This window comes from Podarcis filfolensis (assembly GCF_964270895.1).
Source record: "Podarcis filfolensis genome assembly, chromosome: 2".
Classification (NCBI taxonomy): Eukaryota; Metazoa; Chordata; class Lepidosauria; order Squamata; family Lacertidae; genus Podarcis; species Podarcis filfolensis.
The window spans coordinates 58976613-58999746 of record NC_139605.1 but is presented as its reverse complement, the minus strand read 5'-3'; the positions used below and the strand labels follow the sequence as shown (position 1 = coordinate 58999746).

Below are 23134 nucleotides of genomic sequence, written 5' to 3'. Positions count from 1 at the left end.
TCTTAGCAATTTTGATGCCACATCCACATTCACCGCAGTCTCCAATGAGGTGTCCAGCACAACATCTGCTGTAACACCAAATTTCAGTTTATCTGTATGGTGTGGACAAGGTGCTTGCAATTATGCAGGAAGCAATGTGTTTTCTTGTCACTCATGACTGATCAAAGCTTGCTGAAGAAAAATGACTGGGTATGGTTCACAGTGTGTTCAATACAACCTTGCAGGAAGGAGTGGTCCTGGTCATCTTGAGAGAGGAAGCAATTTTTGAAAAAGCCTACTATGGACCCATTGGTTTGTGACAACTACCACGTGGTTACAAATTCTCCATTTTAGGGAAGGCAGTCTAGAGGGTTGTGCACAACAATTGAAAGGATTATTGGATGAAACGGATCATCTTGATCCATTTAAATCTGGATTCAGTCCTGGTTATGGTACTGAATCAGCTTTGTTCACCTTGATGGATTATGTGTTCTCACTTGTGCTCGGCTGGCCTTATATCATGTCTTTTGCCACTTGTGCATTCTAGCTGTCATCCAGTCCGCTTCATCACTCATAGATCTCTATACCAAACTGCAGAATGTGCCCCACAGTGCTAGAGACGGTGTTTGGAGGCAACTGTATCAAGAGTCCAATGTGCCTCATTACTCCATAGTGTGACAAGGGCTTCAACAGGGTCGCTTGGTCTATCCACTAGGGAGAAAACAGGACATTCAGGAATCTACTGTATTCCATTAGTCTCTGAGTGGACCATCTGAATTGGTCCACTACTCCTGCAGTGTCCAAACTTCAACATGAACTGGTTTGGCCATAACAACAGGGTGATAGCCACCCCATCCTCTCTATTTCTAGACCACTAATTCTTCTATTTTGAGCCAAATTAAGTCAATGCTATGCCCTGCCCTGTGTGTTCGATCAATGACAAATTGAGACAACCCCATGATCGTCAGGAGTCTATGAAATATCGAGTCTGGACACTAGAAGCAGCTGCAGCATGGCTACTGAAGTCACTCAGAACATTCTGGGCTTCTCCAACATCACACCCAAGACTACCTTCTCCAGTGCAGTCAGAGAAGCTGATAGGCAGCGTACCAGCAGCACATAGGCCCAAATCGGGTGAAGGCCCTTACAGCCAGGTCCAGCACAGAACAGTTTCCTGGTAACATGCATGTACACAAACGCACACACACACACACACACACACACACACAGAGAGAGAGAGAGAGAGAGAGAGAGAGCTTTCACTAAAAAAGAAAGTGACATTTTCTAAACATTTCTCTTGTTCTTTGTTAAAAGTTAAATGCTCAGACCTGTGTCCGACTTCATACTGTTCATGAACTACAAAGAGTATAATATAACTTGGAAACAGGAAAACTAATTTTTAACTTTAAAAAATGAGCAATGTGCCTGTCTTCATCCCCACATTTTTATTGCCCCTTAAGGGCCTTGTTCTTCTTACTTCATAAATTCTAGATGTAAAATTTAATTTACACCATATTAAAAATAAACGTTTGGAACATTAACTTTAAGGGTATTCTCCTTCAGAAGCTCATTTTTCACTAAGTTTTCCTCCTTACAGCAACAAGTTATGATGAATGTACAATAAAGGTTCTGCCCTGGAGGAGTAGGTTATGAGTTCAGTGTACAGAAGTCATGCATTGCATTTGTTGAAGGGGAGGTTAGCTTAATATCTGTACTATGGAACAGTCAAAACAATGATAATTGTTTTGACTGTTCCATAGTAAAGAGAACAGAGTTTCATCCCTGTTCAATTGCTCCCATCCCTGGCAAAATGGAAACCTATATAACAGTTTAAAAGCCTCCATCCACACATCAGCCTGTAGGTCAAAAAAGTGATATCCAAATTATTCATTTTATATATGCTCTGTATATAATGCTTCAAATATGATGCTTCCAACCTTTCCCCCCATCAGACTGCCCATTCCAGAGGCTTCTCCCGCAGAAATGACATTTAGGGGGCAACACGAACTGCAATGGAGAGAAGGGAGCAGGAAAAAAATTGATTTATGTGAATGTATTTTCACTTGCAGTTATCTGAAGTGTAATTTCTTAATACAATGCATTAACTTTACGTTACTGGGTTTGCCATTACTCCTGTGATGATGTAGCATGTGCTCAGGTAAAGAATGCATGGAACCTTTCACCAAGTTGACTTGAAACACAGAACTTGCTAAAATCTGCATCTGTCAAATCCCTCAGTAGTGTACTGATTGATTGATTGATTGATGATTGATTGACCAACCATACAGGCGCCCCCGCACATGCAAGAATTCAAAAAAACCCTTGAAACAGGTTGGTTTAACTCATACTTCTCCTTTTCCGTTACCCCTTCCCCCAAGGCCTTGGAGAAACAGGAGGGAGTAACAAATGGTGAAAGGCTCTCAGTGGCTGCAAACTTGGAGAGTGTGGGTGGCATTCAACTAATGTGTCCCATCAGCACAAAGATTTCCACTTGTGCATTGGTTCTTCTCCCTCTCCTTCCCTGCATCTGCTCTACACCCTCCTCAGATCTGTTCCACAGTGTTGGGGGAACTCCTCACATAGATTTAAGGGGTGCACAGAGGGAAGGGGGGGACATTCAGAAAATTCAGTTGTGCAAGCAGAAATCCTTGCACTGATTGAATATTCACTTAGTGCTATGCTGGATTCTACCTTGGGAGTTTGAAAGCCTCTGTGATTCCTGGCTGCATATCACAGCTCTCTGAAGCTAAGGAAAGTCCTCAACTGACAGCTTTTTAGCTGCATAAAGCAGTCTCCAGGTGCACATGCTGTATGAGGTGGAACAGGGAGGATACTCAAGGGAGGATATTTTCACTGGTGATGCCCTGGCTGTGGAACTCTCTTCTCTGAGAAGCTCAACTGACACCCACATTATGGTCCTTATGGCTCTGTGTGAAGACCCTTATATTTAGCCAGGCATTTTTTTAAAAAATAAGATATTTTGGTGCTCTTTTTTTTTGGTAGTATTCCCTGCTGTCAGCTCTATCTTTTAGGGTGTTGATGTGTATTTGTGTTTTTATTTTTTAATAGTTTTTAAAATGTTCACCATCCAGAGAACATTAGTTATTGGGCAATATAGAGATGTGGTTAATAAATAAGCAAATAAATAAAATTAACATTCTGAGAAAGATAAGGAAAAACATGTTTAAATTAGCCCTTCTCCATCCTTTATGCTAGGGCAAATTTTGTCTGAACATACCCTGAACATAAATAAATGCTATTGCACAATTGTAGCACCTTAGAGTAATGAAATTAGAGTGACCTTATGGGTTTTTTTGTTTGTGAATGGCTTTTCTGTTCTGTTCTTTGATTATCGTTGTTTTCTGGCTGATAGACAAGTGTAGCTTTGAGGACTCAAACTGGAGTCTTCCGTTCCATTAAGTCAGATATCAGCAAACAAGCATATGTTATGTTTTAGGTCATTCCAAATCCAAAGCCTCTTTCTTTATTGAATTTGTTATTTTCCTTAAACAAAATGTTTAGCTCAGCAAAGCTTGATAATGAAAAGCAAACTACAAACAGTCTCAGTGGAATGCTTCAGGGGGAAAGATGTGAACAAGTTTCTGTGTTGGATGCACAGAAAATATCCATATTTATCTAGAGGCTATCCAAGGTTCACTAATAAACAGAGGTGTTTTTCACCTATTCCTCAGTGTTACAGAGAGATGCAAGAAGTGGAAAGAATAAGAGACCCCAGGTGGAACACAGGAGCATGTTAACAAATTCATAAAAAGTTTACTAATGCATAAAACCATTTGGCTTTGGCTTAAGATTTCAGGGCATCAGACAGGCAGCTATTTCCAGAGGAATGATTATGGCACAGAAGGCTGATAGAATAATACAACACAATCCCAGAACTTTTACATAGTATGCAAAGTTATGAATGGGGCCATCCAGGAAATGTGAGGCCCAAAAAGTCAAATCAAGCACATTTGGTATGTCTCAGATAAGTTACCGGTAAATACACATAGCCATGAATTGCTGCAAGTTAGGTTGGATGGACTCAAGCAATCCATGGCTGTTAGGGCAGGGTGGGGAAAGCATGGGAAGAGGACTAGGACATACTTGTCTGGTGGTTGTGTCTCCTTGAAGGCCCAGTGTTGCAGCTCTTCTTCCTGCCTTACACTGCACAAGACCAATGCTTCTCCTCAACAGCTATGAAGCAGCTCCATGCAGTACTGGATCCTCCTGCTGAACAGCTCTTAAGCAGAAATATCTGATCCGGCAAGGTGCCAGTGCATCCCCATCAGCCTCTTTTAAAACCTTACTCTGCCACCCAAATTGCTTCAGCGTGGGTTGCCCCCAGGGTGGCACAGGGCATATCTACCGAGTCTGGGAAGTTCAGGGGAAGTGTCTAAGCACAACCTGAGTAAATATATTCAAAAAAAAGAAAGAGTGAAATTAGATACTTCGATTTAGTGGCACTTGGGCATTTGCACATCACTACTGTGATCAATACTGCGACAGGACCTAATGGTCAGAGGTCCCTTTACCTTTACTACACAGGTGGCGCTGTGGGTTAAACCACAGAGCCTAGGGCTTGCTGATCAGAAGGTCGGCGGTTCAAATCCCCGTGACAGGGTGAGCTCCCGTTGCTCGGTCCCTGCTCCTGCCAACCTAGCAGTTCAAAAGCACGACAAAGTGCAAGTAGATAAATAGGTACCACTCTGGCATGAAGGTAAACGGCGTTTCCGTGCGCTGCTCTGGTTTGCCACAAGCGGCTTAGTCATGCTGGCCACATGACCTGGAAGCTGTATGCTGGCTCCCTCGGCCAGTAAAGCGAGATGAGCGCCGCAACCCCAGAGTCATCAGCTACTGATCCTAATGGTCAGGGGTCCCTTTACCTTTACTGTGATCAAACGTCTAACATTGTCTTGGCAAAGCAGAGTCCACCAGCAGTCCACAGCTGCTCACCTTGTTCAAGGCCATGATGAGCATCAGAAGACTGACTTGATGACACCAAGTCAACTAATACTTCTTGCACTCTCCAAATCCAAATTCCTTCTGAAGCTGGTATAGCTGTCTATGTGGCAGATGGAAAATATGGTGCATATTTTCTTCCTTCAGCAGGCAAGTGATGATATTCATAATTGATGTCTAAGTGTTCCATTGACTTAAGGGGTTTTGTCTAATTATCTGTGCTCTGAATCATGAGAGAGTTTCTGGTGAGCCTTGTTTTTAGTGGCAGCTGTCTACCCAACTGCATCTGTTCATTATCTCTGGTTTGATTTCATTAACTGATGTACATTAATGAGGCATTAAGCAACTTATGTTTATGTTACCAGGCAGGCAGTGGCACAACTTTCTGGTGATTGTACTTATTAATGCATCAGGCACGGGTAAGCAGATTTTTTGTTATAATTCTCATTAGCCATTGCCTCAAGTGCGCTGGTTGAAAAGATGGACCAGAAAAATAAGGGAGGCTCTCCTTAGTTAGCTTTGGTTTCAGATCATGCTCCTGTGCCACAAACTTCGCCAACCAGACTGAAGCAGGATAATGAATGCATCTGCATGATTAAAACATCTGTGTCAGTCCTAAAGGGTCAATTCAGAGGCTAGATTGGCATAACGATTGCCAAGGAAAGCCAAATTAACCAAACCTAATGTTCTTCTAATCATTAGCCCATTGAGCTGACAATGATGGGTAGCAAACATGCACCAGTGAACAGTAATGAAGCTGCTCCTGGATCAGCTCAGCATAGGTTTTTTCGGCTAATTAGGTAGACAAAAATGTTAATTTAATCAGAGGAGCATGTATTCATTAAAGAAGGTGTGTAAGAGAGCTGAAGGAGAAAATTAGCTCAGTCAAGAGATAAAATATAGCCACTGACTAGGTTGTCCATATATGCAAGATCACATGTTTCTGGGATGGATTGTCATCTCTCTGTTGTTAGACAGAGAGTGTGAGAACTCTCAATTACTAATTAATCTCTGAAGTGTATCACAAATAACATTGCTTGTGTCTGTTACACTCTGGCCCTAAACAGTTGTATGGTGCATCCCCTTCCCACTTTTTCTTTTTCCTTTCCTTTTTTCCTGCTCTAGTAGAAAAAATGTCACTCATAGACTAGATAGTTCTAACGTTATGGAAACCACAGTCTCAGACTCTATGTTACTGGATATGGAATATTGCTGACACTTTATTGGAAGGGAAACTATGGCAATTGCAGTGATTCAGATCTAGAAGGGAATGTGCACCTATCTTTTCTCAGGGTTTTCTGTTCTGAACATGTCCCACACAGAAACCCAAGCAACTCTTCAAGGACTCTTGAGTTTAAAAAACAAAATAGCCTTGATATTTTGCTATGGAAGGGGTTATACAGGCAATTTAACATGCCGGTGCTGTTTTCCTCTGGACTTGCTTTTGACCTCTTATTCTCCAGGATGAAAAGGGAAAGCAAATTTCCACACCCGTTTTCTTCTGTCTTTAGAGGTGTGGTTGAGGGGGAGTACATAGAAATGGTATTCCAGACTTTCTCAATGGGTGAGTGCTGGCATTATCTTCCCAGAACACAAGCTTGCCTTGTTTTCTCAGAGCTCAGTAGCCGTGCCTTAATTTGGAAACATTAAGCCTTACTCCCACTGTGGACCATTTCAGGGTGTGGTGGTGTGAAGGCAATGAAGTGTGTTATATAAATGTATTTCCTGTTTTTCTCCCCCTCTGAATTTTCCATGTAAGGGTTTTAGTGCTGCATGCAAATTATGTCTTGTCTTTTCTTTTTACTGAAGGCTGCTGTCTGTTCCTTAACTGCAAAGAAGTTAAAACAGATATACTTTGGATTGAATAGGGAAGGTGGTGAAGAGAAAGCAAGAGTGGATTTTGGGAGGCGGGACGGAATAATGTGCTTAGAAAACAACAACACCCTGCTGGTAAATTCTAAATCTGGGATCAGGGCAGGAGGCGGCAGTAGTGAGGAAAAGATGCTCTGTGCATTCTCAAAGGTACATTACCCATATTCAAGATTTAAAAGGTGAAGGTAAAGGACCCCTGGACCGTCAAGTCCAGTCAAAGGCAACTATGGGTCCGCACAAGATAGCATTGGAAACAGTATATTTGGTCAAATACTGGTGCATTATTGGCAAAAATTAAGTTATGGGGAAGAGGAAATAAAGAAATCTTGCTTGCCAATAACAGGAAGTCAGCAGGAAATGGACAGGAAAACCCCTCTGAGGATGATGATGATGATGATAGATGATTAACTGATGGAAATAAGAAAAATGAGGAGGGATGGTTATATGGAGGGGGACAGAAAGTATGTGTGGTCTTTGTAGAGGCTACAGTGGCAGCAACTGGAGCACTGGGGCTGAAACATTTGTTACTCAGTCTGTGTCATCCATGGAGTAATATTTCAAAGTCTAGCCTTGGGAGTTTGAGCCTCCTGTCTAGTGGATGCTAGCAAACTGGCCCTCCACACTCCTGGAGTCCTTGTTTTGTACACTCACTTGTTGCCATTAGCCATGCTTGTGACTTGCGAACCAAGCCCGGATTAATGTATCAGTTCTAATAAGAGAGACATTGAAGTTAAATATTCAAACAATTATATTGCTGTTAATAATATATAAATGGATGTTTGTTTCTTGTTCAGGAGCAGAAATACTGAGCTCATTTAATACTGTATTCCGCATATAAAGACTGGGTAGCTTATGTTAGGCTTTTTCTCCTTTTACTCTCTGATTATGGAAGAAAATGCAGAATGATTTACTGCAGTGTATTTTGCTATTAAGTTTTACACGAGTTTCTTGCTGCAGTGGCCGTCTCAGAACTTGACAATTGTTCCTAACCATTGCTTATCAGAATTGCTGAAATGTGCAAAACATGAGTTTTGACCATGCAGTCTCTCATTCAGCCGAGACCCATAAAATCAAAGTCCATTTGAAATGTGAAATATACTTTATTGATTGTTTAATTAGAATGGGGAAGGATAAGCAGCAGGAAGCATAAGCTGGTACTCTTTTGAAAGAGTCAAGGGGGGGGGGGAATCATCCATATGCAAAGCTGCGACAACATTTCAGGCTTTGTTTTCTTGTAATCATGGATACAAAGGCCCAAAAGTTGCTGGCTTTGCAATTTCATTATAATGAGTTAAAATATGAACATATCACAGCAGAAGTGAGTTATGGATCAGGAAGCATGAGTAGAGAAGGAGCTCAACAACTCTGCAAAGGAAGATTATAATTAAAAACCTATCAAAGCTTCCTCTCCAATCGAAAGGAAAAAGCCCCCCCCAACAATAATCTTTTAAATGAAATGCTAACCATACTTCTGGTTGGCCAAACTGAAATAGCAGGGAAGGTGTTGCAGCATATATTTTGTCAAATGCCAATGTTGCCCCACCACTGGCTGTTTTTAAGGGTTACTGTGAAAAGTGGGGAAATGTTTACTGTATGGTTCTTTCCCCTCTCTAGTTAATTTACAAGCACTGGGCAATGATGTGTGGGAGAGGAATTATGTTACACTGCATTGCAACATAATGATTTGCTAATGCTTGCCAGTTTAAAGGAGGTCATCCCCAGCGCAATGCGCAGCACTGTACCTCCCAGTCTCTGGTCAATTTGCAGGTGCTTTGCCAAGGAATGAGGAGGAATTGCATTCCATGTTGTACTGCAGATAAACTCCTTCAGAACTGGCAAGGTGCTGAATGTTGACACTTCATAGGAACCGATCCAAAATGTGATCCAATTCCCTTCTACTCTCTCATCCTTTTGCAAGCACTTTGCCTCTTAGATAGCCAAGGATTACCCATGTGATCAATCCAATAAGGATTTTCCCTTGTGATGTCACTGCCCTGAGGGGTTTTGTTTTGTTTTATTTAGAAAGGCAGGATGTTAATGTTTTGATGAAAGGACAAAATCTTTTGACCAGCATAAACTCTGTCATGTGACTTGAAATAGGGGTGTCTCTTTGTCCTAGTCTACCCCATGCCTACTTTCCTTTTTTTGGGAACTTATGCAAGAGTAAGTTCCCCTGGATGAGCCCAAGTTCTGCCTATTCCAAACACACATCCTGTCAGATCCTGCCAGATTTTTAGGGAAATCAAGTGAGGAGGGGACTGTGAAGCTGATGTTAGAAGCAGTGCAGTTAATTAAGGGCTGCAGCAGGTGAAGGGAGTTAGGAAAATAAATGAGGGCTTTACGGTGAGTGGAAATATTAATTAATTAGTTCCCTGCTAGTTTTTATCAGCCAAGAGAGGCAAGGATCCAGAAGGCAAGGGCTTGCCCTGACCAATCCAAGCACCTTGTCCACATTCTCAAGTCTGAGGTAAAACTCGTTTACTTCCACACACCCAAATCTGCATGGATTTTAGCACTTTATGTTTATATCCAATGTTGCCCTAAAACAGAATCAATTTTCTGAAGTAGTCTTCCTGAAATATAAGGCCCCATTCAGTCAAAATGTAAGCAAGTCATCAGTGGATCTTCACATTATTACGTTGTCAATTTGTTTGAGGATTAGCCCCAGATATAACGAAAGAAACAGAATGCTGTCCTTCCAGACTGCTTCACTATCTATCTAAAGAACTCTATAAAAGGGAGCTTTTAATATGTGTAATAACCAAGTCTAGATTTACAATTGTTACCAATATCTCCCAATAAATTGTTTTGCCGTTGACTTAGAGATTTCATGAGCCTCCAAAACTTTTCTCTTGATTGATTCACGGGACTGGAAAATTGTTAAAGCTTGAAGAACAAGAACATTTGAGTGAAGATTGCTAGCAGCAAAAACATAGAAATGTTCAAATGTACTGAAAGATCATAAAAGAAAAATCAATACCAAGCATTACAAGAGGAGCTAATGGTGTAGGAAAAGATGCTGCTCCTGGAATGGTCTGATACAACTGATTCTGTGACTGAACAACTGACTTTTAGTGACACACTTGAATGGTCAAAAATAGATTGCGTACCTGAACCTTTGCTAGCATATGGAAGATTCAGGACAGATAAAAACGCATAGTTTAACTATGAAACTCACTCCCACATGAGGCAGCGACAACCACTAACCTAGATGGCTTTAAAAGAGGATTAGACAAATTAATGAAGAAGAGAGTAGCTATCGGTAGCTTTAAAAAAAAGGTAAAGGACCCCTGACAGTTAAGTCCAGTTGCGAACGACTCTGGGGTTGCGGTGCTCATCTTGCTTTACTGGCCGAGAGAACCGGCGTTTGTCCACAGACAGCTTCCGGGTCATGTGGCCTGCATGACTGAGCCGCTTCTGGCAAACCAGAGCAGCGCACGGAAACGCCATTTACCTTCCCGCCGGAGCGGTACCTATTTATTTACTTGCACTTTGATGTGTTTTCAAACCGCTAGGTGGGCAGGAGCAGGGACTGAGCAACAGGAGCTCACCCCGTCACGGGAATTCGAACCGCCGACCTTCCGATTGGCAGGCCCTAGGCTCTGTGGTTTAGACTACAGAGCCACCCGCGTTCCGGTGGTGTCAGTAGCTACTAGCCTCTATAAGGATGAGGAGAAGAGAAGGGAGGTTTGGTTGTGTTTCCTGCATTACAGGGGGTTGGAGGTGGGTGGAGTTGTATGCTTTCAGTAGTTGCATGCTTGCAGGGTCTTGTGTGGTTGAGGTATCGTTGTGTGGCGCATGGGTGGTTGTGTGGTGCCTACAACAGTTTCTCAAGTTTCCTGATTTGCCCTTGGGCCCACATACGTTTGTGAACATACCTCCACACTGTTGCAAAAGGAGTAGACATTGCACTGGCTGGCTCATTCCGCAAACATTCTAGTCCTGGCCACAAAACAAAACCAAAAACAAAACTTCAGAAATCCCTAGGTGCACACATCACCTTAGATGTTGCCATAGACTATAATGTGGCAGGAGAGCATTAATAGTTTTAAACTGCTGTTGAGCAAACCAATGAAATACAGACTTTCTTGATGAGCGTAAATAAAGTATACCATTTCCCCACCACCACCAAAATGGGAAAGAAATGTGAAATTCTAAAAATTGGTTTAAAAAAGTGACAGAGCATCCACATCTGTCACTTTTTACTTGCTGTAGCTGTGACAATTTTTCTTGCATTCATTGGAAATTTGGCACATTCGTAGACGTCATCAGATAGATCATGCCAGGTTTCAAGTTATTAGCTCAGCCTGTGCCATTTTTATGAGCTATAGAATGTTGAGACTTATAATAGCAGAACCTTTGGGTGGGGCTACTTTCCTTAACTAAAGGGGCACTCTGATGTCCCTTTAATATGTTCTGGATCCAGTAATAATTCTTTCAGCATTTGTTTCTAGAAACCAATATTTTTATGCCTATCTATTTGAGGGCAGTAGCTTATTTTCCTCATTTCTATGCTGTTCTCGGAGCCCGCTTGCTAACAACAATGTCATGGACTCACTATAGATAACTCTGGGAGACAGTTTAAATTATTTTTCAGTATATTCTGATAGCAAAAGGAACTACATAATATATTTTTGTGACAAATGTTGCTATAAAAATTCCATAGTGGTTTCTTAGAGAAGAATTCTTGAGTTGCTTCTTGAGACAGGGGAATCTGATTTTAAAGTAAGTTGCTTCCCGAATGAACTATTTCAAGTCAGTAACTTGAAAGGAAGCTGCTAGACATCCCTAGCCATTGTGTTCCATTCCTTCTACTCTCCACTGGCATCTGAAATATTCCTCGCTTAGCAGTCCTTGAGAAATGATCAGTAGGATATACTTTTGAACACCTCTTTTGTTTTGCTTTATTTTTTCTATTTAGCTGAAGGGCTAATGTTGTCAGTGTGGTCTGTGAGTACACGGAAGGGTCTGAAGTGACCTAAGAAATGTCTACCTCTTCGGCTGAATTTTATTTATCATTTCTGAAGCCTGCATGTATTGATTCCTTATGCCTGTTGTAGTTGTGGAAAAACCCTGATCTTGCAAATATATAAGAATAATATTGGGGTTTCCCCATGTGTTACATATGATAGAAAGCCATTTGTTATGATTTACGGACAGGGAGAGCAACACCACTAATGTAGATTAGGACTAATAATAATCTTTGTCTTGGATATTTCCCCCCCCCCATTTTGGACTTTGGTCTGTGTATTCCCAAAAAGAAAGTTCTTGTTGTCTCTAATTCATGTCTGTTTTGTTTGTTTGTTTGAGGGTGGGGTGTGTGTCAAATTTGCTAATGTAAATATGGTTTATTGTTCTTATAGAGTAATCATATTTTGCTTTTATGTTTTTAGCTCCTTCAGTCCCAAGCTCAAGTAATGACATGGATTGACCTGTTGTCAAAGGACAGTAAAATACAATAATGAAATCTACCCTTCGGTTGTTTGTATTAGTAGGTGCAAACTGAGATTGGCCCAAAGTGACGTCATCAAAATAACATCATCACAGTGACATCATCCAGTCCTTCAGAATAGTAGGATACCTTCAGAGCTGGGGGGAGGTTTCCTCATTTTAAAAAATAACAATAAAAGCTTTACCCCTGCTTCAAGCAGTAGATTAGTGCATTTTCTTCGAAATCTGGGACAGTCTGTCCCATGGGAAAAGTGGTGTCATGACATATGATAGTTCCCCTGAAGAAAGAATGTTAGCTACCCTGATAGAAAGAGATGCAGATTATACGTCTATTTGTTATGTATGTCTAGAAAATATATAAATACTTGAGAATAAAGTGAAATAACATTACAGATTGTTCTGCTGTACCATTTCAGAATTTTTTATTTGTGCCCAAAGTGGTGGTTTTGTGTTTGTTTGTTTGTTTTTAGTCTGTAAGGGTGAGTTTAGCCTAAAATTAGGAAGCTCTTGATATTAATTCATTTTTGTGGTTGTGCCTTTGGTAGCCTTATACTTTACCCTGGCCTTTGACACCTGAGATGTGAAACCCACCCTATTCCAATGACATTAATTTGTTTTAACTGTTTTTAATTCTGCACTTAAAATTGTTGTAACCTGTCCTGAGACCTGATTGCAAAGGGTGAATCATAATCATCATCACACTTTAAAAAGCTTAATAGTTTTATACCTCATGAGAAAAGGCTTTAAAATGTGTTTGATTTTATCGGCATTTGTGTGCTTTTAGGACAAAAAATAAACAAACCAGATCTCCACCAGAAATTTATGCTAAATATTTGTTTGGTTTCCAGTGAGCCTTTTGACTTGACACATCTTTTCCAACAGATGCGTCTTCTGGGAGGTGGCGGGGACTGACCTGTTACTCCTTACTTAATTCTGTGATTGGCAGATACTTGCAATTCATCAGTGCAAAAAGTAAAGCTTTAAATTTACTTCTATTTCCATCTGTGAAATTGGGAGCTACTTGAGCCAATTTTAGTATTAGCACTTCCCCATAATAAACTGAATGAGCCTAAATAGTTAAGAGATTGAATTCCTGTATGGCTGTGTATGTGTTGGCAAGGTTGATGCAAAGCTAAACAGGTTGTGAATTTAATGGGCATAATCTGAATTATTGTTTTTATTGAATGAAGTCTTGATATCTGCTGTTGGGAATATGGCAATAATACAGAAAATGCTTATAAGAAAATGAACCATTTTATAATGTCCCTAAAACAAATGTTCCATAAGATATGCATGGCTGGTAAATTTGAAACCACCTTGGGAGTCCTGATAGGGTAGAAAGGCAGGCTTTACATTTTGAGGCAGGCGGGAGTTAATAAAATGTGCTGCTGTTGTACTAAAAAGGGAGTTTTGCAGAGAGAGTGTTTTGTTATTAACTGCTTGCTAGCCACTTTTAATATTTTCTTGTTGGATTTTTTGAGTAGTTTTCCAAATAAAAAGTACTTAAATTTATTAGAAATAAATTAAATTAACCATGCTTCAGTTCATAATCAGCCTAAAGCATGCCAGCAGTTGAGTCTTTCCCCCACAGAACAGTTTTTTAATTTATATATTTACAAAATTTGTACCCTGCCCTTTAGCCAAAAAGGCTCTCAGAGTGACTTACAGAAATCATTTTCTGATTCCCTGCCATCAGGCTTGGAATCTAAAAAGACAGGACACAAGAGGAAAAAGGAAGAGGAGGGAAGAGGGAAAAGCAAGCTCAAGGACACGTTCTTAAAGTTACAGCTGATGTCTGTGGAGGTTCTTGACTGTCTTGCATTCTTGCCCAGAAAGTACTCTTCCCCCTAGATCAGATCCAAGAGTTCTAGGCATGTGCTTATATTTAAAAGTTTACCATAATGTTATGCAATGTCACACAATGTATGTATATCACTGTGTTCTGGTTAGGGAATGTTTTCCTAATGAAATTTATGTGGGGAGGGGATATAATTCTCAGACACAAGAGAAAATTATTTTATTTATTCAGGTGATGGTTCAAGTTTTCTCATAAAAATGAATTTTACAGTGGCAAGTTAATTTAAAAATTAACTGGAAGTCATATTTTACACTACTGCTTTTCTTTGCTTAAGGAATTATTCCAGTGTCATTGAATGGCTTTCTATAATTCCTACTAAAGTCAGCAGAAAGACTATCACTGACTCAAACAGAAGTTGAATACAGCCTTAAGCTGACTGTTACACCAAGGGGGGGTAAATGCCAATTGATTTTTACATGAGAACAGATTGAGCCCTAGGAACAAATGGATGGGAATAGACTGGAAATCAGAATGGACTTTATCCAGATCTTTTTGGCTTTTTAACCTAATGGCTGGAGGAGACAACTCTAAGTCTTTGCATTCTGGACATGCAGAAATTGACTGAGAATGTTCAGCAGCTAATAGGTTTTCAGAATAGAGGAATCTTCAAAGGCAAATGCTTGTCCAGTTCAGCATTCTATTTCTTACAATGACTAATAGCATTCATGACAACAAGGGAAAACTGAAGATATGGGACACCTTAGCATTTGTCCACATATGCTTAATTTATAACTCTATAATCATAGTATTTGTTTTGGGGGGTTAGGGTCATTTTCTACAGTTTTGTAGATCTTCTAATTTCAGTCCACAGCATTCATCACAGCTCCCTTTGTTATCTCATGAACTTCCAAAACAATGAACTTCCAAAACAATCCAAATCCAGGATTTCTAGGCTAGGATTACCTTACAAGGCAAAAGTACAAGTCCCCAAGTTAATGGAAGGATTACTAAAATGGATTTGTATGTGTAGAGTGCACACCATGTGTACAAGTGTGTGTGCTAGTTTTACACTGTCATGTCCCACATTAAGGGCATGTAGCAGAGAGCAGTGAGTGATCACAGGTACCCAGCAAATGTGTACCACATGTACCCATGAAGAAAGCAGGCAGGAGTATATGTTCTTAATCCATAAAATGTGAAGTACCGGAAGGACAGATCCTGAAGCTGAGGCTCCAATACTTTGGCCACCTCATGAGAAGAGAAGACTCCCTGGAAAAGACCCTGATGCTGGGAAAGATGGAGGGCACAAGGAGAAGGGGACGAGAGAGGACGAGATGGTTGGATTGTGTTCTCGAAGCTACAAACATGAGTCTGACCAAACTGCGGGAGGCAGTGGAAGACAGGAGTGCCTGGCGTGCTCTGGTCCATGGGGTCACGAAGAGTCAGACACAACTAATCGACTAAACAACAACAAAGGTCTCATGGACAAGCAGCCAGTAGAACCTGCCTCACCTGCTGTTATTCATAAATAGCTACTTAATGCCTAATAAAATATCAAGTCAAAACTGTAAAGTAAGAGTACGAGAGATGGAATACATTTGCATTATTTCCAAACATTATAATTCACAACAGTCATAAAGCAGCAATTCTAATGTAACTTGAATCCAATAAACAAATCCTTGTTTATAAACAAGGAAAGGTTAAAAGCTCTTACAGGTTTATTGTTGACACACATTACAAAATGAGTCCTCAGAGCTCTTGGAATAACAACAACAACAACAACAACAACAACTCCTCTCTTATCACATTAAGGTCTGAGAGTGGGTTACATATAGGTATCATGGCATGGAGAAGAGATTTAATACTTCTTCACTGTAATGTCAAAAATAGTGGTACTGGTATTAAACTCTTCCTCTACACTAACACCATCATTCTGTAATTGGTTGTTAAACTGATCTCCTTTTCACGCCACTAAAAATCCTCTCTCATTCAGCAACAATAAAGTGACAGTTTCATAAATCAGGTTTTTATCATCACGGTCTCTCTTTCTTTTCTTATTTTTTTGACATACAGCAGTCAGCAGCAGCATATAAATTTTTATCCTTCCCCATTATGCAGCATTGTATAAAATGAGAGGTGGTTCAGACGATAAAACTGATGTGCTAGTTTTCATCATAATTTAGGAAACAGCTGAATAGTTCAAAGCACACCAGCACTGTGATGTGCCTATTGCTATTCTTATTTTCGAACAGGCAAACTGGTAGAATTAAGCTGTGATACAAAACTGCTGCTCTGGGAGATTCCACCAACAGAACTTGAAAACATATAAACCCAGTAACTAAATCAGGTGTTGTTGTTTTTTTAAAAAGAAAAGACGCCTGATTCCTGCTTTAAAGATTTTTGTTACTTAGAAATGCAGTACCTGCTTCTTTGGTCTTAATATTACAAAGGAGATGCACATCGGGGGGTGTCTGCACAAAATTCCTCAATGAGAAGAAGAAGAAATAGATTCTGATTTACTTTGTATCTTAGATACAAAACTTTATCTCAGATGCTGAAGGTGGTGTATAATTTCTGTGATGGAAACTGTGTGTGTGATGGACACACAGTGCACACAGGTTTCCCCTTAACTTTCCCTTACACTGAGATGAGGGAGGAGTGAATTTCCCCTGCTGCATTCCTTTATCGTTATGTGTATTGGTATTCTGTTCTTCTTGAATTTTGATTTGACCATAAAGTCTAAAATCAATTGGAGCATGAACTGTTTTTGGCAGCTTTCAGGTCCTAACATTTTATTTGCACAAACATCCGCCTTTGTTACTGATACACATACTAATAAGATGCTGTGGGAGGGGAACTGGCCTATGTATGTGAAGTACAGTGGTACCTCGGGTTACATACGCTTCAGGTTACATACGCTTCAGGTTACAGACTCCGCTAACCAGAAATAGTACCTCAGGTTAAGAACTTTGCTTCAGGATGAGAACAGAAATCGTGCCGCGGCGGCGCAGCGGCAGCAGAAGGCCCCATTAGCTACAGTGGTGCTTCAGGTTAAGAACAGTTTCAGGTTAAGAACGGACCACCGGAACGAATTAAGTTCTTAACCTGAGGTACCACTGTATATTATTTTACTGGCATATATACGAATACCTTAGACATTGCGAAAACACCCTTGATGTTTAACTTTGGATTCGAAATACTCGCCCTGTCAGATTTTGGGGCATCTGTTTGCATGCTTATTTAAATCAGCATTAATGGGATCCCCCCAGTCAGGTGGTATTAAAAGCTTTTTTCTTCTGAAACTAAAATTGCCTTCAATATGTGACATTTTCTGTAGTAGATTTAAAGCTGTTTAACACTTCAAAACAACAATTGTTGTGCTGTTTTAAGAGGACTGTTTTATTGAAAAAAAAATTAATCGTAGAAATTTATATTTTAATGGGATTATTTTATGCTGTATTGTTAATTATTCTGTATTTGAACAGTGTTGTGGAACTGATTATTATGGCTTGTGGTGACATGGTGCAGGGCTTTTTCACTGGTGGCACCAGTGTTGTGGTATGCCTGATAAAATACCCATCAGTTTTGGCATTCCATCAGCTCTTGAAGGCATACGTGTTTAGGCAAGCATTCTCCTTCCACTTGAACTTCCTGATCTAATTGTTTTCAACTGATTTAATTGCTATGCTTTTTAGCTTGCTTTATTGTGTATTTGAACAATGGATGTTGTTGTATTTAATTATATTCCGCCTTTTCCCCAGACGAGGACTCAAGGCAGCTTACAAGATAAAATAGAAAAAGATAGTCATTAAAAACTAATTAAACACTAATAGAATTAAAACATGATACGATAAGGAAAAGCCACTCTTCTTGCCTGGTATGGCATGACTTAGGACAGACTCAGTCTAGGAATGATGACACCGTCTTGTTTGTTGAAGGTGCAGAATGCCACTTGTGTCTGTTAAAGACCCTTAGCTGAGATCCTGGAAAACTACTGTCAGCCCAGACAATTCAAAGCTTTATTATTATTATTATTATTATTATTATTATTATTATTATTATTATATTAGGCTTCTAAGCAGTTTATAAAACATAAAAGCCATTTATTTATGTATGCATATACTGCTTACATGCTCAAATGACTTCTAAGTATAACATCCTTACCCAATAGAGCAATTCCATCAAAGCATTCATCCATAAAATATGAATCTTGTGCACATCATTTACATAAAATAGTATTGTTGTGCACACCTTTTGTGAAACAGAAAACAGTACAAGATCTGGGGCAGTGTATATAACCTAACTAGGTTTTGCATTCCTATCTGCAAGCAAGCTCAGGAACAGCAAATCTTGTTGGTCTGCTGCGAAAAGCCGACCAAATGAATTCCTCCCCTATTCTTCCTTTTTCATAATTGATTTCTCATTGTCAGCACAGCCAGTAGGACACATGAGCAGACTGTTTCCTCTGTTTTATCAGTGTAGCTGAGATAGTGTATTCAAGAACAGTGTAAAGGCCCAAAATCTGTCCAGCTCTTCCTCCTCTGCCTTGCTGGTAAATGCTTGTTTGCCTGTCTGCTCTAAGTGAGTGAGCAGTATGGCAGGAGCTAGAAGAAGGACCAGCAGCCCCAGTTTGCCTTGTCTTACAGGCCAGCAGCAATAGTGTCAAGGAGATTCCTCTGGGCATCTGGTTGGCCTCTAGGTGGGCCTTTGGCCAAGTCCAGCAGGGCCCAAATGCATCTTGCCGAAGGGCCCTCCAGAGTCAGGAACTGATTCTGGTTCTTATGTCTTTAGCACAGTCAGGTTGAGGAGCGAGTAGGATTGTGTCATCTTTGAAATAGCTGTCTTTTCTCAACTCTTAAATGGAACTGGCTTGCCTGACATGTAACTTGGCTAAATGGAAGCATGATAGGCTGCTGTATATTGGCTCTTGAATCACATAGCCTTGCTGAAATGTATATACCAGGAAAATCTTTTGGGGGTGTGATTCCTTTTTCAGAGCTTCAAAAGGTGTATTTTTTTGGTTTTTTTTACACCAGGCTTGCAAGGAGCTGAAATAATTCCTACTCACTCTATAATAGCAAATGATGGCACTGTGGGAATGTAATCAGAACTGCTTGGTGCTGCCCTAATCACATTTTCATTCATTGCCCTTTATGTTTTAGCTAATGTTTGGTACAACCCCACTGGAATACATAAGCCAGCATTTTTCACTGGTACTGTAAGAATTTCCTCTTTTCCATCTTTTTTTCCTTTCTAACAATACAATTCACAGCACACATCTCCCTTGAAGAGTTGCTTATCACTTCTATTTCGAAATTATATGATGCCCTGAATTCTCACACCTCTGAGGCCGGAGCTCATCATCACTTACATTGTGCTAAAGGGCTTGGTTGTATCTTTCCCCCCTTCTCTCTGCAGAACCTTGCAACTCTATGACACACAATAATTGCCAGTGTTCTGAACCACAAGAGCTTCTGGATAATAAAAAGGTTGATAGAGAAGCTTGCAGTGGCATTTCAAACAATAATTATGGAAGCTGCATTATTATATATTAAAAATAGAATAAGTTTAATTTGACATTGGCCAAGTTGCCGTCTCTCAATCTAGCCTATCATACAGGGATAAAATGTAGATAAAATGGGCAGGAGAGAGAGAACTATATATACCTTGAGCTTCTTAGAAGAAAGTTGGGATAGAAAATGTATTTCATTAGCACAGTCATCTACCTCATGCACGTAAAAGTTATAGGTTGCCTTTAATGAAGCCTTTAGGTTTAATTGTTATAATGCTGGAGACTGTCTTCCATGTCCTCATCTGTTTTCCACTGCAGGAAGTTCAGGCAGGCCCTGCATATCAAACTCCAACAAGGCCAAATTTCACTCTACTAACAGCCTTATTTCCTGTAAGATTCAACTCTGAAGTTATTTGAACAGCATCTAGATAGCTCAATACACCTGTGCACAGTGCCTCTACATGAGAACAGGGAGGGAAGCAGCCCCTTTCATCCAACGGAATGCAGTTTCAGAAGGTACTGAGACTTTCAGGGCAGCAAGGGGGTATATGCGAAGAAGTAACTATGCAAATAATTGTGACCTATTCTCTTACATTGTTGTTGACATCTGTCTGTCTCAAGAGACAATGGAGTATGCCTCCGAGGATTAAGTCAGACTGCGTAGTGACCTCTCCAGGACATTAGCCTGGGCAATATATAGAGAGGTACTGGGCTGCCCAGGGTGGCGCTGTGGGTTAAACCACAGAGCCTAGGGCTTGCCGATCAGAAAGTCAGGGGTTCGAATCCCCGCGACAGGGTGAGCTCCCATTGCTCGGTCCCTGCTCCTGCCAACCTAGCAGTTCGAAAGCATGTCAAAGTGCAAGTAGATAAATAGGTACCACTCCAGCGGGAAGGTAAACGGCGTTTCCGTGTGCTGCTCTGGTTCGCCAGAAGCAGCTTTGTCATGCTGGCCACATAACCCGGAAGCTGTACGCCGGCTCCCTCGGCCAATAAAACAAGATGAGCGCTGCAACCCCAGAGTCGTCTGTGACTGGACCTAATGGTCAGGGGTCGCTTTACCTTACTGGGCTGCCCAGATGACAAGGCCCACCTTTCAGCCTCACTGATATGGTGCAAAGGAAAGGAAAGTGATGCTTTTGGCACCAGCTAGGCTGCAGGAGTTGCCAGAAGGAGGCATACAAGGTGCCATCTAACCATCTTCAAGAACTCCAGATTTGTGTAGAGTTTACTCCTTAGCCCTTTATTCTCTCAAAGATGTCCCGCAAGGCAGCGGGTACAGATTTCTCCTTGGGGTTTCTTCCCAAAGCCTTTCCCTCACACATAAGGCAATGGAAGTTTAGAATCAGTTTTCCTTCTCTTAGATCGACTACCTTCCCAGGTTGATGAGACAGATCTGACCCCCCACCGCACATTCAGAAACCACCTTCTTTACTATTGAACACACTATTAGTCTCATCTGCTCAGTCTGCCAGAGCCTGTCTTTGCATGCAAGGAAAGTTCCTAACTCACCAAGGGTTTGAGACCCATCAACTACCCTCACCTGGTTTAGCTGGCCAGTCAAAGCTGACAGCTTCTAGGAGCTACAGATGAGAACTGAGTGCAGGGTGGGGACCAAAGGTGGACAAACAGTGTTAGAAACTCCCATTTCATAAGCACAAGCAGTTTCCAAGCTCTGGGCACAGTACTGCGCCTAAGATTTCAGATTAAAACTGCAGAGTGAAAGAAATGACCTTTTTCTGCCTCCCCACTTCCACCTACTCTCTGAAGGCCGGAGAAGAGGACCTCTTAAGAATATTAGGAGGGTGGGCAGGGGAAGGGCTAGACCATGTATAAAATGAACATAATACTTTAGCTGCAGTTCATTCATTTTCAGCTTTGTATTCTTGTTATTAAAAAGGGCACCTAGACATTCCGTTGTTGCACCCATAACCTAGGTTTAAGGTGCTATTTAGCTCATACCTTTCATAGCTCAGTTTCTAACACTATGGGCAAACTACCCCCAGAAGGACCACCCCAACACTCCATGCACCTCTTACATTAAATACCTAAGATAATAAGGTATATTCAGTAATCCTTAAAAAAAACTGCCTCAGGGTTTTTCTTCTGGTCTCAAGTGGCTGCAGAACAGCATGTTTAGCTTTATGTCAGCAGTGAGATCTATTTCACTCCCTCCTTCATAACTTTAAAATTATGCTGTCAGAAATGGCATTTCCAATGTTTGTGAGTTATTTGATAATACATTTACTCTTTCCGTTTTACACACACACACACACACACACACACACACACACACACACAATTTTGAAGGGGAAAAATGCAGCACAAATTAATAAACCTGAGGGGTCTGCCTTGATAAAATATCAAACTTCTCATGGTAAAAGCCTTTTAGGGTATTTTCAGTTGTGTGTGTCGTGCCTCTGAATATTGTTGTATTGCATTGCAAACCATAAGGAACAGAATTCTTATATCTATTTCATTTTCTATTATAGTTTGCGAGTTGTTTCATTACATTTTGAAAACACATAACTAAACAATTTCTAAAAGAAGTAGACTGTTTGCAGACATCTGCTAGAAGCCTACAGCCAGCCTGCATTTCACACCATTTGTGAGCTTTACATTTCACACCGTGAGCTTTAGGTACCATGAGCTGTAGATTCTGAGCTCCCCCAGCCACACAGGACCTCTTTGGTGAGTGTGGTCTCTCACCTGTCAATCAGATGGTGACACCATTATGTTAGCTGACTCAACTATGAAGTACAAGTTTACTTGCCAGCCACACCAGCAAAGGCGGTGTGTGTGTGTGTGTGTGTGTGTGTGTGTGTGTGTGTGTCTTTCTTTGCAACCTGGCTTTTGGTATATACAGGCAATCTTTGTTTTATGTAGGGGCTTCATTCTGGACCCCCATACGTGTTCATGGAGCATGCAAAAGCCCGCCCAGACCCCTTTTCATTACGTTTTTAGGATCTTTCTGGATTCAGTGTCATATGCATGTGCACAATCACATGTCATTCAGACGCAGCTACATTAATTAATTAACATTAATGTATGAATGCACCCATAATTATAAGCAGTTCTCTTTTTTGTAAAATATGAGATGCCAGTACTCATATCTTAATAAAAGTTCCATGGGTGCCAATAAAAAAATTAGATGGGCAGCAATAAAAGTAACCGTTTTTCATACTGGTGGGTAGCGTCACACAAAAAAACCCCACATTGTAGGCTGTGGCGTAGCGTGGGGGGTGCAGGGGGGGCCGGCCGCACCGGGCGCAACATCTGGGGGTTAGGGTTAGGGGGCGCAAATCCACGGGTTAGGGGGCGCAAATTACTTGCCTTGCCCCGGGTGCTGACAACCCACGCTACGCCACTGATTGTAGGTGAGTAACCATGGAGACCATTGACTGATCTAGGAGCTCTTGATGTATTTGGGCTCTGGTGAATTTAAGATGAACTGGGGTACAAATTTCTGAAATTGCTACCATGTTGTTAACTCTATATATTACTTAAGAGTTCTAAATTCCTAAAATGTAAAAATTGTTCTGCATCTTAGAATTGTTGTGTATTTC

The 23134-nt window shown here is 40.8% G+C and overlaps 1 protein-coding gene across 1 annotated transcript in view; it reads left to right on the top strand.

Moving 5' to 3' along the window:
• The window catches only part of SGCD (sarcoglycan delta), a 397423-nt gene that overhangs the window by 242573 nt on the left and 131716 nt on the right, over positions 1-23134 (top strand). The window lies entirely within an intron of this gene.